Here is a 15967-nt window from a genome sequence, read left to right on the forward strand (position 1 = left end):
GAGAGTGCAAAATCTGGTGCAGATCTCCATAGAGACCAATCAGCTTCCAGATTGTATTGTCAAGGCTTAATTGAACAAGCTGAAATTAGAATCTGATTGGCTACCATGTGCAGCTGCACCAGATTTTGCACTCTTCAGTTTTAGTAAATCAATCCCATACTGTTATATTTACTGCAATAAATACAGCCGCGATGATACTAGCAGCAAAAATACTATGACATCGAAAATGTCTTCAAACATAATCTGCGATGCACATAAATTTATCAAATTATCATCTCATAGTAAGCTGCAATAAAAGATGAAATTAATTGCCACACATTACCAGTAATCTGGAACAACAGGTAATTTTCAGCATTCACGTCTGTATACCTATCAGTCAGTAATCTGCAGTCTCAACTTGGCACTTCTTAACTCTGGCCACACAATGAGTTCTTTGTGTAAATCTATGGGTCCTAGATTTGGTATCTGATCTGCGCTGTGATTAAACAGCATTTATTTAGAAAAACGTAATGTTTTTCATATCTTTCTGTCTGGCCCCAGCAGACGATTGTTACTCAGTGATCAAAGTCCAGTGGAACAGAAAAAGCTACAACCTTGAAAATAATGTGATTAAACTAAAACGTACTATCAAATTTCCAAATAATTTCTAGCCTGGCAACATTTCTAAAGAACATGTTACAATTTTAAAGCTGAAGAATTTTGGAACTGTCAGTAAATATTATATTCATGAGTAAGAGATTTCATCATATCTGCAATACATGCAGTAGATAAGAATAACTTCATCAACAGTTATTTCAACTACTTACATTGCTGAATAAGGCAATATGCATGATATTTCACAGAAGTAATTATAATATAGCACTACCCCCTTAGGAGTCGCTGAGTTTTAGGTCCCCCTACAGTTCTGCACGGCCAGGCAACATGCATTTTCTTCCACACTTGCACACTGGAGACAGTAAACAGTCCTTGAGCCTGCTTTTTGTAGTTTTATTAAGGGATAGTGAACTTGGATGGGGTTAAGGGGTGTATAGGATGCCCAAGGAACTGTGAACACGAGGACAAACTCCTTACCAAAGATGTACAAGTCCATAGACCAACAATCTCTTCTTGGAGAGCTCTACAGGCCTCCTGGTGTACTATCTCATCACCCAGCTGCCTGAGGGAATCCCTTGGCAAGGGAACCCAGAAACAGCCACTTTAGTTAAGCAGCTCCAGTTGTGGAACTAGTTGGGTTTGCCACATGACTGCCCTCTCCCCTTATCTGGCCCAGGGGAGTGTAGGAGTACTCAATCAGTCTTCTCCTGTAAGCTTTTTGAGTTGGTGGCTGCCTTCAGGCCTTACATTGGGCTGGCTCCTTCCCTGCTTCCAAGATTGTCTTCTCCCAGGGACAGTGAGGCTGAGAGATCCTCCTTTCCAGCACCTGCCTGTTGGAAGGCCCCTCTCTTGGGCCCCGTCCCAGGCTCCACACTCCAGCCTTCTCACTCTTTCAACCCAACACTGACCAACTCCTCCCAGGCTCTGCAATACTTACGGGGGTTTCCTTGGTCACCATGCCCAGTCTCCTGCCAGGGAATTGGCCAAGGCGCCTTGAGTATGTAGATCTGAGCTTCTTCCCATCCTCCATCCTCCAGAAAGCTCTCAGGTTTATAGAGCGGTGAGAGGGCTATAGAAGCTCTGAACCTTAGAAACTCCCTAGCCTGTCCTGAGGTAACCTCACTCCCAGGTGGACTCATCCCAGGCTGGTATCCAGTCTCTAACTAAAAACCTGTCTAGCTCCCCCTGGCTAAACTTGAGGGGCGCTACACTATATTACATAAATATTACACATACCTAAGCAAGACAAATTGTTCCATGTTAACTCAATATTGAAAAATAAATCCTCTCTGTATGTCCAGCCACAAACTTTTATTCTAGTTTTGGATACAGGTGGGCAAGTGTTAGTACTGCTGTTGAACACAATCTGGGGCTTCATTAGAGAGATTTCCCCCTCACTCCCTGTACAGCTGTCAATAGCTTGACCAGACATGAAGTAAAGGAAAATGTGCAACAGTGACACAAATGGACAAAAATATAGAGCTTCTAGTCTTCCCCTGCTCTACTAAAGAAAAGCCTTTTTATTTCTGTCTGTGTTGCTAATGGAGAGTTCCCCTGCCTTCCTATCAAGTAAAACGTTGTGCAAAAAAGGATAAATCTCTCTGATAGATAACAGTAAAAACCTGAAAAACTTCTATCCAAAACTAAAAAAAAAAAGTGTTGGCTGGACAAACACTTTCTATAGCACCAACAGTTTGCGCAGCACTTTACAAAATGAAGCCAGACAGTACAGTTACAATACAGTTCAATACAAGAGGGATCAGAGGGCTCTGCTTATTAGCGCTTACAATCTAAAAGAAAATAACTGTGGTGGGCGAGCTGATGAAGAAAATCAAAGTTTAGGTGAAGGCAGGATAGGCCCCTCTGAAGAGATGGGATTTCAGGGATTGCCTAAAGATGGACAGTGTGCTGTCCTACTAATGGTTAGCCAACAGCTAGCTAACAAAATTTACAGAAGCAGTGTTGCGTTTCATTCCCAAAACTGAATTTACTTCTGTGACTAGTTCTGTTAAACTGCAATACAAACACATAAACTGAAGTTACAATATGCTTGTTATCATTTCTCTCACAAATATATACAATTAACAAATTTCTTACATACTGTACATCTACTCACAAATCACATTAAATACATTAAAATGCAATCTAGCTATGCATGTGACTTAAACACAATGGAATAACTTACAGGCATATGTGTATCGAAAGGAGAATGGAAGAGACCTTCACTGGTGTTCTTCTAGAATCTGAAATGGAACTGCAGTGGTGGATGGAAAATTAAAATTTTTACAAACATGGGACACTTGCTGTTATTGATAAGGGTGCAATTGCAGTGAATAGATGGCTCCCTACTCAACACAATGATGTGATATACAGAACAGACAGAGTGGGAGATATTCAAGAAGGTTGTGGGGGTAGAGAATTCAAGAAGATGGAAGAGGTTCTAGAGAATTCCTGGAGGTGAGCATGGAAGCTAGAGAGTAGGAGGAGTGAAAAGAATGGTTTGGCTGGTATTTTGAGACCAGGCCAGAGATGTAGCTGGGAACAGAGCTGTGAATGGCTTTGTAGGTTGTTGTTAGTAATTTGAATTTATTTCTTTAAGCAATTGGAAGCCAGTAGAGTTGGTTGAAGTTGGTAAAGTGGATGAGTCTGGCAGCAGCATTCATGATGGACAGAATGGGGGACACCCTGTATGAAGGCAAGCTAAGGAGAGGGAAGTTGCAATAGTCGAGGCCAGATATGACAAGGGAATGAATTAGAAGCTTTGTGGTGTCCTTGGTTAAGAAAGGGCATATTTTGGAGATGTCGAGGAGGCAAAATGTGGGCAGCGATTGGATGTGGGGCTGAAAGGAGAGGATTAGATCTCCAGGATTACACCTAGCACCCAGGCTTGGGGGAAACAGACTGATAGTTCGGCAATCAACAGAGAAGTCAGGAGAAGGGTACATGGGGGAGGAAATATTAGGAGCTCAGTTTTGGATAGATTGAGTTTGAGGAAGTGGAGTGATATCCATACTTTTACTCTATGTCGGTTTGTAAATTAATGATGTGTTTGTAGCACCTGTCTCTGGCATCCAGCACTTGCCTAAGGCAAATACCGGCAAAAGGAAAGCAGAGGGACAGGAGGCTGACTTGTCCCACCTCCCTCTTTATTCTTCGTGATCGTGCTTGTCTTGGTTATGTGCTGGAAGCCAGTGATAGGAGTTACAAAGCGGCATGCCACTGACATCAGTTCCCTTATAGGAATACATATGAAATCCCTCCCATTTGTTTATGTGTGCTGCAGGGTGGGGAATGATCTGTTCCACAGCTTATTGGATAAAAAAAATGTGATTTGAATGTTTGAACAGAGGTTAGTTTAACTGCCAAAGCTCATCTCTAAGGGCCTGTTTACACCAGAATATGGTACAGGAAACCCGCGTGTAGGAGGGGCTTTGTGGTTGGCTGAATTTGGTGCCAAAGCACAAGTCCCGACCCCCCACTCCACCCCTGTTAGAACACTGTCCCTCCTATTGAAGCCTCCACCATCTTGTGCCCTGCTCCTTGCCATAGGCCTCCGCAAGCCATTCCCAACTATAGACCTTTATATCCCCAAGGGAGGAATGTCCACACAAGAAATAGTGTTGCTGCACTTTACTGGTGGTATTCAGGAAATGGCATTACAGTAACATCACAAGGACATACATTCCAGAGTCATTTGACATTACACAGTCAATCATATTTAGTGGACGATTCACAGTAGCCACAAGTGAAAGCATGCGCAGCACCTCAGCAGCCTTCTCCCTTACAGTCTCTCCTCTACCCTGGTTCTTTAGTACTTAGAGGACTCTGCTCTCTGTAGTCACCTCCTTGCTAGGTACATCTCTCCAGGGAAGCAGCCTCACACAAGAATCTAGGACCTGGCCTAAAAATCCTTTTGTGATCTGTCCTAGTCCCCAGCTCCATAGGGTACAATCCTCCTGCATACAGATCCATTCCACGCGGCTTCCTTCCCTCGTCCAGGTCCTACGTGTGCTGGCTATATCCACATAGGTGGGATGTGTTTAGCTTCCATGCCCCATGTGTGTCTGTGCTCCTCCCTATTTGACTTAAGCAGGCCATACATGGGTCGAACTCCGAACGATTTTTCAATCAAAAACATCATTTGTTGTGTAATCGGTTGTTTTTCATGAATTTTCCAGCATGCCCGATAAACGAAATGGGGAGGAACCACGAAAATTGACCGGTGCCATTGCCCCACTAACAGAGCAAAAATTGGACAATTATTCTTAGGTCTGATTTTCGAACGAAAAATGATTTGAAAATTGTTCCATGTTTGGCCGGCCTTACATATGGGTGCTGACTCACATCTGACATCACTGTAGGAGGGCCTAACACCTGGTGACACTACTTGCTGTAACCAGACACTATTCTAGGACAGAGTCACACAGTGGCAAAGCAGCTAACTGCCCCTGCCTACACGCGTTTTGAGCTCATTTCTAGCATCGCATTCAAAACACACAGGGTGAGCACCCTATGGGTGTCAAAGTATTTCTATCAACAACGCAAATGCAGATTGCAAACGCAATGCTCTTGCCTAAGTCGGATTGCACAGTACCATGCGATCCGGTTGCAGTGTGTTTTTAAAACTAGTGCATGCACTACTTTTGGAGTTGTCCAGTGTGGTTTCAGCCCATTCAAATGAAAGGACTGAAAAATCACATTGCACTGAATTGCACAGGAACGCTTTGCGCATTCCTGATAATTCCAGTATGAACCGGCCCTAACTACCACACAAACTATCTCAGCGCTGAAAACTTAAAAAAAAAGGCCCTGTAATGAAAAGAGATGAGCTTGGAAATCCTTTGAACTCATTTTTGCCTGAACTCTGAAGTTGCACTTTTTTATGGCAATAAGATGTGGGGATGACCCAGCCCAACGGAGTAAAAAAAGAGTGCAAGTGTGGATTTCGGGTCAAGATGAGTTTGGAAGAGGATGGAGCTCATCTCCAGTAATGATGGTGTATTACAGGCTGGGTGGTCAAAAATGTCCTTAGCAGGTTGATGAATGGAGACAGGAGGAACAAAAGAAGAGCAAACTATAAGCAGGTTGATGAATGGAGACAGGAGGAACAAAAGATGAGCAAACTATAAGCAGGTTGATGAATGGAGATGGGAGGAACAAAAGAAGAGCAAACTATAAGCAGGTTGATGAATGGAGAGGGGCGGAACAAAAGAAGAGCAAACTATAAGCAGGTTGATGAATGGAGATGGGAGGAACAAAAGAAGAGCAAACTATAAGCAGGTTGATGAATGGAGATGGGCGGAACAAAAGATGAGCAAACTATAAACAGATTACACTTCAGCCTTCAACCTTGAAATGTTAGGTCACCTTTACAGAAAATCTGTAAGGTGACCTAACCCTGGACTCCCTCTCCATCCCTTTGGTCCCGCTGTACTGGAGTCCCACGGTTCAGTCCAGGGATTTGAAATCTCTGCAGCTTTCTCTCCTCTTCTTGCACTACTGACAGGATGGGCTAAACAGATTCTGATTGGTCAGCGCTGTCCGTGTGTCCATGGAGTTCCTCACTGCACTTCTGGTTCCTGCGTTAAACCGGAAATTAAGTCACTCTGCCCAACGCATTGCATCACCGGTTATGTGACTTCCTCAAACCGGAAATGATGTCATCCGCTACGCTCGATGCGCTGCATCACTGCTCATGTGACCTCAGGAAGAACTTTTTAGAGCCGGTGGTCAGCTTTCTTGTAATAGCAATTGAAGTGGCTAAGTAGCCGCTCGATTGCTATTACAAGCAGTGGGAGGGGAGAACTGAGCAGCCAATCGATGCATCCGCTGGTTGGCCGGACAGCTGAACAAAGCCGGGAATGGCTTTGATTGGCTCTCTGTTATAGTAAAGTGGAATGACCTGGCATCACTTTTAATTTACTTAGAAGTAAACAGCGCAATTGTCAAAAAATTAAAGCATTCACACACACCAGTATTGGTGTTTTGAATGCTTTTAATGGCCGGTTCACAGTATAGAAACGCAGTCCAGATGCATTCTGGATGCATTTCTGCATGCATGTTTTTGGCACGTTTTGATGCATTTTTGATGCGTTCTGGTGCGTTTTTGATGTGTTCCAGTTCATTTTTTTCCCCCTCTCTTTTTCTTCAATTTAAATAGGGACATGTGTGTTTTTGGCACATTTTGATGCATTTTTTATATGTTCTGATGCGTTTTTGATGTGCTCCAGTTCATTTTTTCCCCTCTCTTTTTCTTCAATTTAAATAGGTACATATGTGTTTTTGGTACGTTTTGTTGCATTCCAGTGCGTTATTTATGCATTTCAGCTTGTTCTAGTACAGTTATGTGCAGGAAAAATGCAGCCTGTTCTGCTTTTTTTTTCTGCATCCGGAATGCACTGATGTGAACTATGACATCGGCCACCATATAACCTACATATGTATTTTGGATGCAGAAAAGAAGCAACTGAAATGCATGTAGTGTGAACTGGCTCTAAGTGTAGAGGAGGGATTTGGGGTCTTACAGACCCCAGATCTCTCCCTAAACAGTACCTGACACATGTCTATTGCTGTCACAAGGCTGTTTACATACCTTGTGACAGAAATAAAGTGATAAAAAAAATAAAGCAAGTGTAAAAATAAAATAAATTAATCATAAAAAAAAGAGCAAAATGCCATTCTCCTGTGCTTGCGTGCAAAGGCGAAAGCGCACAACGGTCCCACGCACATGCAAACATCAATCGACGCACAAATATGAGATATCACCGCAAACATCATATCGTGGGCAGTAATTCTAGCACCGGACCTCCTCTGTATAGCTAAAGTGGTAACCTGTACAGGCTTTTAAAGCGTCACCTATGGACTCTGCATAATATCTTTTGTATTTTACAAAAAAATTGGGTTACGTGTTGTTTTTTTTTACATTAAAATTTTAAAAAAGTCAATGCTGTCCCAAAGAATTGCGCTTGAAAAAAATTGCCAAATCCACCAGTTAATTCTCTAGGGCCTCTGCTTTAAAAAAAAATATAACGTCTGGGAATTCTGAGTAGTTTTCTAGCAAAAAATACTGATTGTTACATGTGAACAAAAAGTGCCAGAAATGGAGTGGAAGTGGTTAAAGCACACAATTCATAGAAAGTAAAAACCAAACATGTCAGGTCTTGCTAAATAAAAGTGAGACTGGGGAGGGTGTGCTGTGTTATAGGCCGTGTACAGTCCTCCTATGTGTACTGGGCCTGTCTATGGACCTCGTATAGAAATGAAGGACTGTCATGTCCCCGCCTCCTCCTGTACACACTCTCTTCATTGATTCTTCCCCTCCAGTCAGGCTGTCCGCGGCCATTGTAAATAAAGCTGGCGGGATTTGAATAGTGACGCCGCAAGGCCTGTATGGAAATGTAGTCTTTGTTGTGTCTGCTCGTCGCCTGTTCCGCCTCTGCCTGGCCGCCCGGGATATCTCGGCTCAGGGAATCGGCTCGGCTGCTCCCCGGGAGAAGGTAATCGGGGTCCGGGGGGTTGGGGAAGGTTCGGTACCGTTCGTGCTGGGAGTGAGGCCTGTTCTGTGCATTGTTTACATCCAGGGTGTCCCCATCTGTGTGTCCAGTCCCTGCTTCCTATTGTATGTCCAGGACTGGGACCTGACCGGAACAGCACTGTGCATCCTTATCATTGTCCTGTGTACATTGCATGTCTGGGGGGTACACTCTGTAGATTGGGGGATCACTGGAAATGATGGAAGGCCCAGGACTTTGGGGGGGAGCGATTGCTAGATTATTGCTGCGACTCGTCACTAACAAAATCATCAATGGGTTCGCTAACCAGGACTTTTTTTTTAAAGCGACTTCTCAAGCAGCGATTGGAGATGAATCCGCAGCACAGTCGCCAGTGACAGTCGCTCTTAGGCCCCGTTCACACTTGAGCGTTTTGTAGCGCAATGCTTGAAGTTCCAAAACGCAGAAGGAGAAAAAAAAATCTATGTCATTCTATAGAGATGGTTTACGTCTTCGCTCCAAGGCTCAAAAAAGTTTTGGAGCTACTCTTGTAGCTCCATTCAGGCAGATTGATGCGTTGGTGCGTTTTAATTCACATGGAAATGCACAATTCGCACAACCAAGAGTTTTTCTGGCATGGCAACAATTGATGTCACAGATTACATTTTTTTTTTTCTATTGGCTAATACATTAAAGCCAGAACTTAAAACGCCTGAACAAATCTCACACTAGTGTTTGCAAACGCACAACAAAACACGAATATGCACAAAAACGCTACGCTCAGATGTGAAGGGAGCCTTTAGGGTTGTTCAGGATAGCGGCAAATCCCTGAAAAGTAATCTACAATGGATGGCTTTTCAGAGGGCGTTGCATCGCCTTATGTTTTAGGCTTTGTGCACACAAGACGTTCATCCTGGCAGCAGCGTTTTGGCAGATAAAAAAAATGCTTGATGCATGTAAACGCGCTTAGTCATGTCAAGTGCTTGGGCATTAAAAAGGAATATTCAATCCTGTATTAAAAAAAATTCAAAGTTAGCAGTTACAAAAACTTTAGCTGCAGACTTTTATTAATTATATACTCACCGGTCCCAGGATCCTGCGATGTCCTCACCTGGCCAGTTACTTCGCTGGGCATCAGTCCCCGGCGCCGACATAGGAATTGTGGGCAGCCAGATGCTCATGCGCTCTGATTGGTCTTGCAGATTTTTTGGACTTGTGATATGACCCAGAAGGCTGCAGAGAAGGAGGGGACAACTTTGCTGCAGCAATCTTACCAGAACTGGGTACCTGTCAAAAACGGGTAACCCACGCCTCAAAAAAAAAAAAATGATGTGCCAAATCTGAAAAAGAGAAGTGGAACTTCTGCTTTTGGACAAAGTAATAATTAATTTTTCATTGGCAATTGGCAATAATTTATGCTGGCCATTGAACTGAATTACACTCAAGCGTTACTGCACATTTACACGTGTTTATATCTGCCAAAACACTGCTGCTCCTAGATGAACTGTCAGTGTTTTTTTTTGTTTTTGTTTTTTTTCCCGCTGCCCCTAACTGCCTATGTATGCAGGGGCATTAAGAGGCAAAAAAAAAAAATCCAGTGCCCCTAGGAGCAGTAATAAAAACGTCTTAAAGTGTTACTAAAGGCAGAATTTATTTTTTCATTAAAATAAAAAACATGTTTTACTCACTTGCTGTGTTCAATAACATTGCACAGATTGGCCCTGATCCTCCTCTTCTTGGGGGGCCCCGCCAGCAATCCTGGCTCCTCCTCCTCTTCATTGTGTGTCCCCATAGCAAGCCATTTGCTATGGGGACAAACACTGCATGCTCACTCCCGATCTGCATGTCTATGGAGCCGTACTCCACAGACACACACACAGGGGGACTTAGCCCTGCATCCCACTTCGTCTTCACCGCACTTGATTGACAGCAGCAAGAGCCAATGTTTGAGTCCTTATGTGAAGAGGAAGCGAGGGGAGTAGAGATGCAGCCATGCACAGCACTGATCTCTTCTCCCCTCCTTTTTTCCCCTCCACACAGGGAAAGGGGATCACCGTGAACGTAAAAGCATTTTTTACCTTAATCCAAGCAATGCATTGAGATAAAAAAACATTTTTAGGTTTAGTATCGCTTTAACCATGAAAAGCACACTGCAAACGTCTGCATTGCAAGTGGTTGCAGGGCTGTTGTGGCACAACCCCCTTCACTTGAATAGGTCACGTTCAGTGGTGGCACTGCCCACCAAACGCCGCATGGGGTGTCATTTTTGCTATGGTATGTGCACAACACTGTCTAATCACTATTGTGATTGAGGGCTGGTAAAACCAAGGCTTAACCTTGACTACCACCCTGCATTAACGCACGCTAAGGCCTAGTTCACACATGTGCAAGTGCATTTGCGCACAAATGGCAGCCCATTCATTTCAATGTGCTGCTCTACCTGCACGAAACATGGGGAAAAGAACTCCACAGCCTTTTTTAGAAATTGCACCGCACTTAACCCATTAACACCAGTGCCTCCCTGCCCTTTTGCGGGTTTCTGATGTTGTGAGGTGGGGCGGGTTTTATATTCATGTGATTGGCTGTTACGGTGGTCACATGATTGGAAAGCACCCAATTGCTAGTAGCGATCGGCAACTTTTGCATTAGGCGCCTGTCTCTGAGCTGGGAGCACGCAGGGCGTGCCCCAGCGCAGGTTTGTTTACATTTTGGTATGCATATACATGGCTTCTCAGCATCCGGGACCACCTGCCAATAGGCCACATACACTAGATTGCCAAAAGTATTGGAACACCCCTCCAAATCACTGGATTCAGGTGTTCCAATCACCTCCATGGCCACAGGTGTATAAAATCAAGCACCTAGGCATGCAGGCTGCTTCTACAAACATTTGTGAAAGAATGGGTCGCTCTCAGGAGCTCAGTGAATTCAAGTGTGGTACCATGATAGGTTGCCACCTGTTCAATAAGTCCATCCGTGAAATTTCCTTGTTACTAAATATTCCACTGTCAACTGTTAGTGGTATTATAACAAAGTGGAAGAAACTGGGAACAACAGCAACTCAGCCACAAAGTGGTAGGCCACGTAAACTGAGATAGCGGGGTCAGCGCATGCTGAATCGTAGAAGTCGCCAATCGTCTGCAGTCAATAGCTAAAGGCCTCCAAACTTTGTGTGGCCTTCAGATTAGCACAACAACAATGCATAGAGACTTCGTGGAATGGGTTTCCTTGGCCGAGGAGCTGCATCCAAGCCTTACATCACCAAGTGCAATGCAAAGCCACAGATGCAGTGGTGTAAAGCACACCACCGCTAAACTCTAGAGCAGTGGAGACGTGTTCTCTGGAGTGATGAATCACACTTTTCTGTCTGACAATCCTATGGACATGTCTGGCAGTTTCCAGAACAGTACTTGGCTGACTGCATTGTGTAAAGTTTGGTGGAGGGGGGATATGGTATGGGGTTGTTTTTCAGGGGTTGGGCTTGGCCCCTTAGTTCTACTGAAGGTAACTCTTTAGGCGTCATGTACCAAGACAGTTTGGACAATTTCATGCTCCCAACTTTGTGGGAACAGTTTGGGGATGGCCCCTTCCTGTTCCAACATGAACAACATGAGTGGCAGAGAGGGCCAACTCAATATTGAACCCTACGGACTAAGACTGGAATGCCGTTAAAGTTCATGTGCGTGGAAAGGCAGGCGTCCCAATACTTTTGGCAACATAGTGTGTATGCATACTTTTTTTTTTTTTTTTTTTTTTTTACTTTTTTCAGTTTAAAATAGAAATGAGCGGTAAAACATTTGTGTATCAATAAAAATGTATTTATAAAAAAAGATTATAAATACCCCCTGTTCTTATCTGAACTCCTACCCCCTGTTCTCAGCTGCATAAGATCTGAGGGAGGAGAAACGGCAGCATCTTCTCAGTGAATGGCTGTGCGGGTGTGAGCAGAAGTCTGATCATTGGAGGAGAGCACACTGAGTTCCCAGCACAGCTGACCAGGCTGTGCTTTCATGCCTAGTGTGATCAGTTTTTAATAGGAAAGCGTAAAGACTAGTAGGATCACCAGGGGTTTCACACAAAAGAAGCAATACAAGTACATGGTACAACATCAGGAATATGAAATGTTGGGTGTACATATTCTTTAATTGCATGGTGCTGTTAGCACGTGTGAATTTGCTCTGTGGCTGCCAGTGTGTGGGGCTTTAACAATTATTGGCACCCCTGTGCATCTGCTAACGTGAAATGCATTTCTCTGCCATGCTGCAGTTGTATACATCGGGGGCATATTTTTATTAAATTGCAAAGATTTCAAAACTAACTTCTTTCACGTTGTCATTATGGGGTATTGTTTGTAGAATGTTGAGGAAAAAAATTAATTTAATCCATTTTGGAATAAGGCTGTAACATAACAAAATGTGGCAAAAGTTAAGCGCCGTGGTTACATGTTAGCCTTTAGTTTTTGAATGCATTTTTCATCTCTTTAAAGCAGAACTTTACCCATAACAGTTTGATAACAATGAATGTTCTTTATTAATATTGCTCCTGTTTCTTCTTGCCAGAGGCTGCCATTTTGCTGAAGCTCCGAGCCACTGAGCAGCAGTAAATCTTTGGGCCAGGCTTGCTCAACCTTTGAAAGAGCAAGGTCCATTTAAGTTATTTGGTAACCGATCATGGGCCACAATGAAATTTATTGGTTCAGAATTTAGAATTTTCTATTTTGAATAGCAAAATGAACATTTTCCTCCTGCAGCCACAGAATGCTGATGGGAGGAAGTGGAGGAGAAGCCAGCTATCAGCAGTTGCAGGAGGAAAATGGAGAGGATTGGTGGCTGTATATACTGCCCCTGCTTTCCAAGTGTAAAACAGAATGAGACAGGGAGACCACACTGGTCCCCTGAAGCATTTCAACCCCTGACGCTGCACCAATAGTTGGGTGTGTGGTGAAAACAGGCCTCCCAAATTGCAAATGTAAACGAGTCCTTACTGTTCTGAGCTTGCTGTAAGGCTGCTTTCACACTGATGCGCTGTGGTTTACTTGCAATACAGGTGCAAAATAAAACTTACTCCTGCGCATGGGTGTGATGGACCAGGGTAGATAGATGGGATTCTCCATGAACACCTGTACTGCAAAAAATCAAGAGAAAAAAGGGCGCACTAGCCTGGTGCGTTATCCCCGTTGGTTTATTGGTAGTATAAAAAGCAAAAAACATACAAACCTAAGTAATACAGGGCACGTAAAATCCTATATCCTAAAGGAGCGCCATCCAGGATCCAAGACCGTTTATGCGTTTTGAGGGTACCCCTCTTCACCAGAGCTAACTAGATGGGATCCAATTTCCATATATATAAAGACCATGTGAACCTCAGGGTCCACCCCCATCCAAGGGGCAGATACCTGCAGACCGGGCCAAATACAAACCATCCTGAAATGCACCCATGTTTATTGAAGGACGGCCAACAATAATAAAAATGGTAATATAGTTAGAGAAATGCAATACTCACACTGGTTACATATTCTAATAACATGTGGATGGTCCCCTTCTCTTTCTATTGTTGTAGTAGTTCCAGATGTCTCCAGTGTAAGAAACTGCATGGGGGTGTACAGAAGAGAGCAAACGTAGATCTGTATGATGTACACTAGTCCCACCAGGTGTCAGTCTACATAAATGATAGGCCCATATACCTGTGGTATACCAGTAGGGGGAATGTACCACTCGTGTTCCATGCATGGAACGCACACCGGCATCCAATACAGGAAGTATTGTACGTTCCAGCGTGCATGACGTCACTTCCGGTTCAATCGTCATGGTGACCAGCTGCGCCCTCTTCACACACTCAGAGCGCCACCCATCCAAGACAAAGGCAGCCCCCTGGCAACAAAGTAATACTGACCAAAGCCAATATACAATGATGAATCAAGAGTATATAAATGTAATGGGGCACAGACAATTGTGATCCACAAGCATGAATATTCTTGGATCAATAAAGGAGTTCTGGACTCCAGGTTCACATGTCATGAGTGTGGGTGTACAGTAAAAAAAACATGGTGTGTATATATACATTAATAAAATATAAATTTAATGAACTATGTGTAATGCTGTTAGAAGATGGCACCAACATGTCACTAGATCCAAAAATATAAAAACACAAACCGACACGTACACCATCAAATAAATGTCCTGGGCCCATTGGGCAACATATACTCTAAGTGTATAAATGAGAATTTCTAAAATTTAACAGAATAATAGATATATCCTGCAAAGAATTAGTAATAATAATAGTGCTAATTAACATAATTATTATCATCTCAATGGACTAGTGGGGGGATCTTAATATATGGACCCTAGAATGGCTAAAAATGGTGTCCCTATCATATATGGGGCGACTGGAAGAAATGAGCTACAGTGCAACAAAGCACCTGTTGCTAAATTCCAAAATTAGCTGGATAGTGTTAAATTAGATTATGAATTTCTGGATCCTCATTGAGGCCTACTGCAACCTAATGTAAAGTTGCAGTAGGCCTCTCTCTTGCATAAATTTTGATGTCTCCTGCCTGGATCCAAGTCACATCTTAGGGCCCCAGTGCCAAAAACTCTGAGGCCAAGTGGATCACCATTATGGGTTTATTTGAAATGGTGTGGAATGGAGTATTTGTCTTTACCACTTTGTGTTCACTGATTCGAACTGTAAGGGCTCAAGATGTCCGACCCGTATAGAGGTGACCACATGGACATGATCCCATAGACTACATAACGTGTGCCACAATTAATGAATTGGCCAATCCTATGTGTCCTACCATCTACCCCAATAAACTCTTTTGCGATGTATCATAACTGACCAGGTTCCACAATTTCTAACTCCACACCTAAAACTATCCTTCTGGTCAAACCAAAATGTCCCTGGACTGTCTGAGCTGCCCCTTGTGGCTGATGCATTTCTGAATCCTACAAGGGGCAATAAAGCTCCTGAAGTTATGTGGTTTCCTGTAGATAAACTGTGGTTTATCTGGAAGTAACATACCCAAAACCGTATCTTGTTTGGGAATTTTACAGTTTAAGTTAAAACACTGTAGCTCAAAGGACTTTTTTCTTTTTGGGCTGTGCTATGGTCAAGTTATCATACAGTGCCCTATATTTAGTATAGGCACCTTCAATATGTTCCTCCTTATGCCCTTTTTCCAAAATCTTCCTTTTCAGGACTACAGTTTGTGCTTCAAAGTCCTCTTTACGAGTACAAGTGCATCTTAACCTGCAGAAATGGCCATAGGGGATGTTGTGGAACCAAGTGGGGGGATGGTTACTGTCAGCATGGATATAAGAATTGCCTGCACTTGGCTTAAAATGTGTCCTGGAAAAAATAGTGCACCTGTGGCTTTCCTGCGGGTTAGCTGTGCTTTGCATAGACTTCTATTATATCTTGTGGGTTGAGGGCACTTTCTGAAAGCGCACCAAACCTGCTGAATATAACAGAAGTGCGTTTTCCTGCTTTGAGGTCGAGGGCTGCTTCGTAGGGCTCTGAGGGCCACAGGTTGAACACACCTGATTTAGGCTGTCAACCGTTTTGCCTCTAGTGGCTCTGATTTTTGACACCGTGCTTAGAGAGCGACTCGGTATGTGCAGAGCAGGGTGAGACCGTGTTTTACTGGAATCTAACCACTTGAGGTTTTACTCCTTCATGACCAGGCCATTTGTTTTGCTATTCCAAGCTGCGTTGATTTAACTGCCAATTGCTCGGTCAATTGTCTTTGGTAAAAACAAAAATGTACTGTATTTTCGCTCCATAAGACGCACCTGACCATAAGACGCACCTAGGTTTTAGAGGCAGAAAACAGGAAAAAAAATTCTGAACTAATGGACTGCAGACACAGTACAGGAGATGACCAG

General features: G+C 43.5%; 1 protein-coding gene across 3 annotated transcripts in view; it reads left to right on the forward strand.

The window, feature by feature from the left end:
• Positions 1-7934: 7934 nt before the first annotated feature.
• The window catches only part of SUPT20H (SPT20 homolog, SAGA complex component), a 127233-nt gene continuing 119200 nt past the window's right edge, over positions 7935-15967 (forward strand). For 2 of the 3 annotated variants that reach the window (XM_089690841.1, XM_089690844.1), the window contains exon 1: positions 7935-8090. The gene's annotated coding sequence lies outside the window, so the exon portion shown is untranslated. The remainder of the gene's footprint in view (positions 8091-15967) is intronic. The other variant, XM_089690843.1, reaches the window with a different exon arrangement.

Source organism: Staurois parvus, unplaced genomic scaffold, assembly GCF_062004578.1.
Source record: "Staurois parvus isolate SC_StPar_1 unplaced genomic scaffold, SC_StPar_1.0 ptg000544l, whole genome shotgun sequence".
NCBI lineage: Eukaryota > Metazoa > Chordata > Amphibia > Anura > Ranidae > Staurois > Staurois parvus.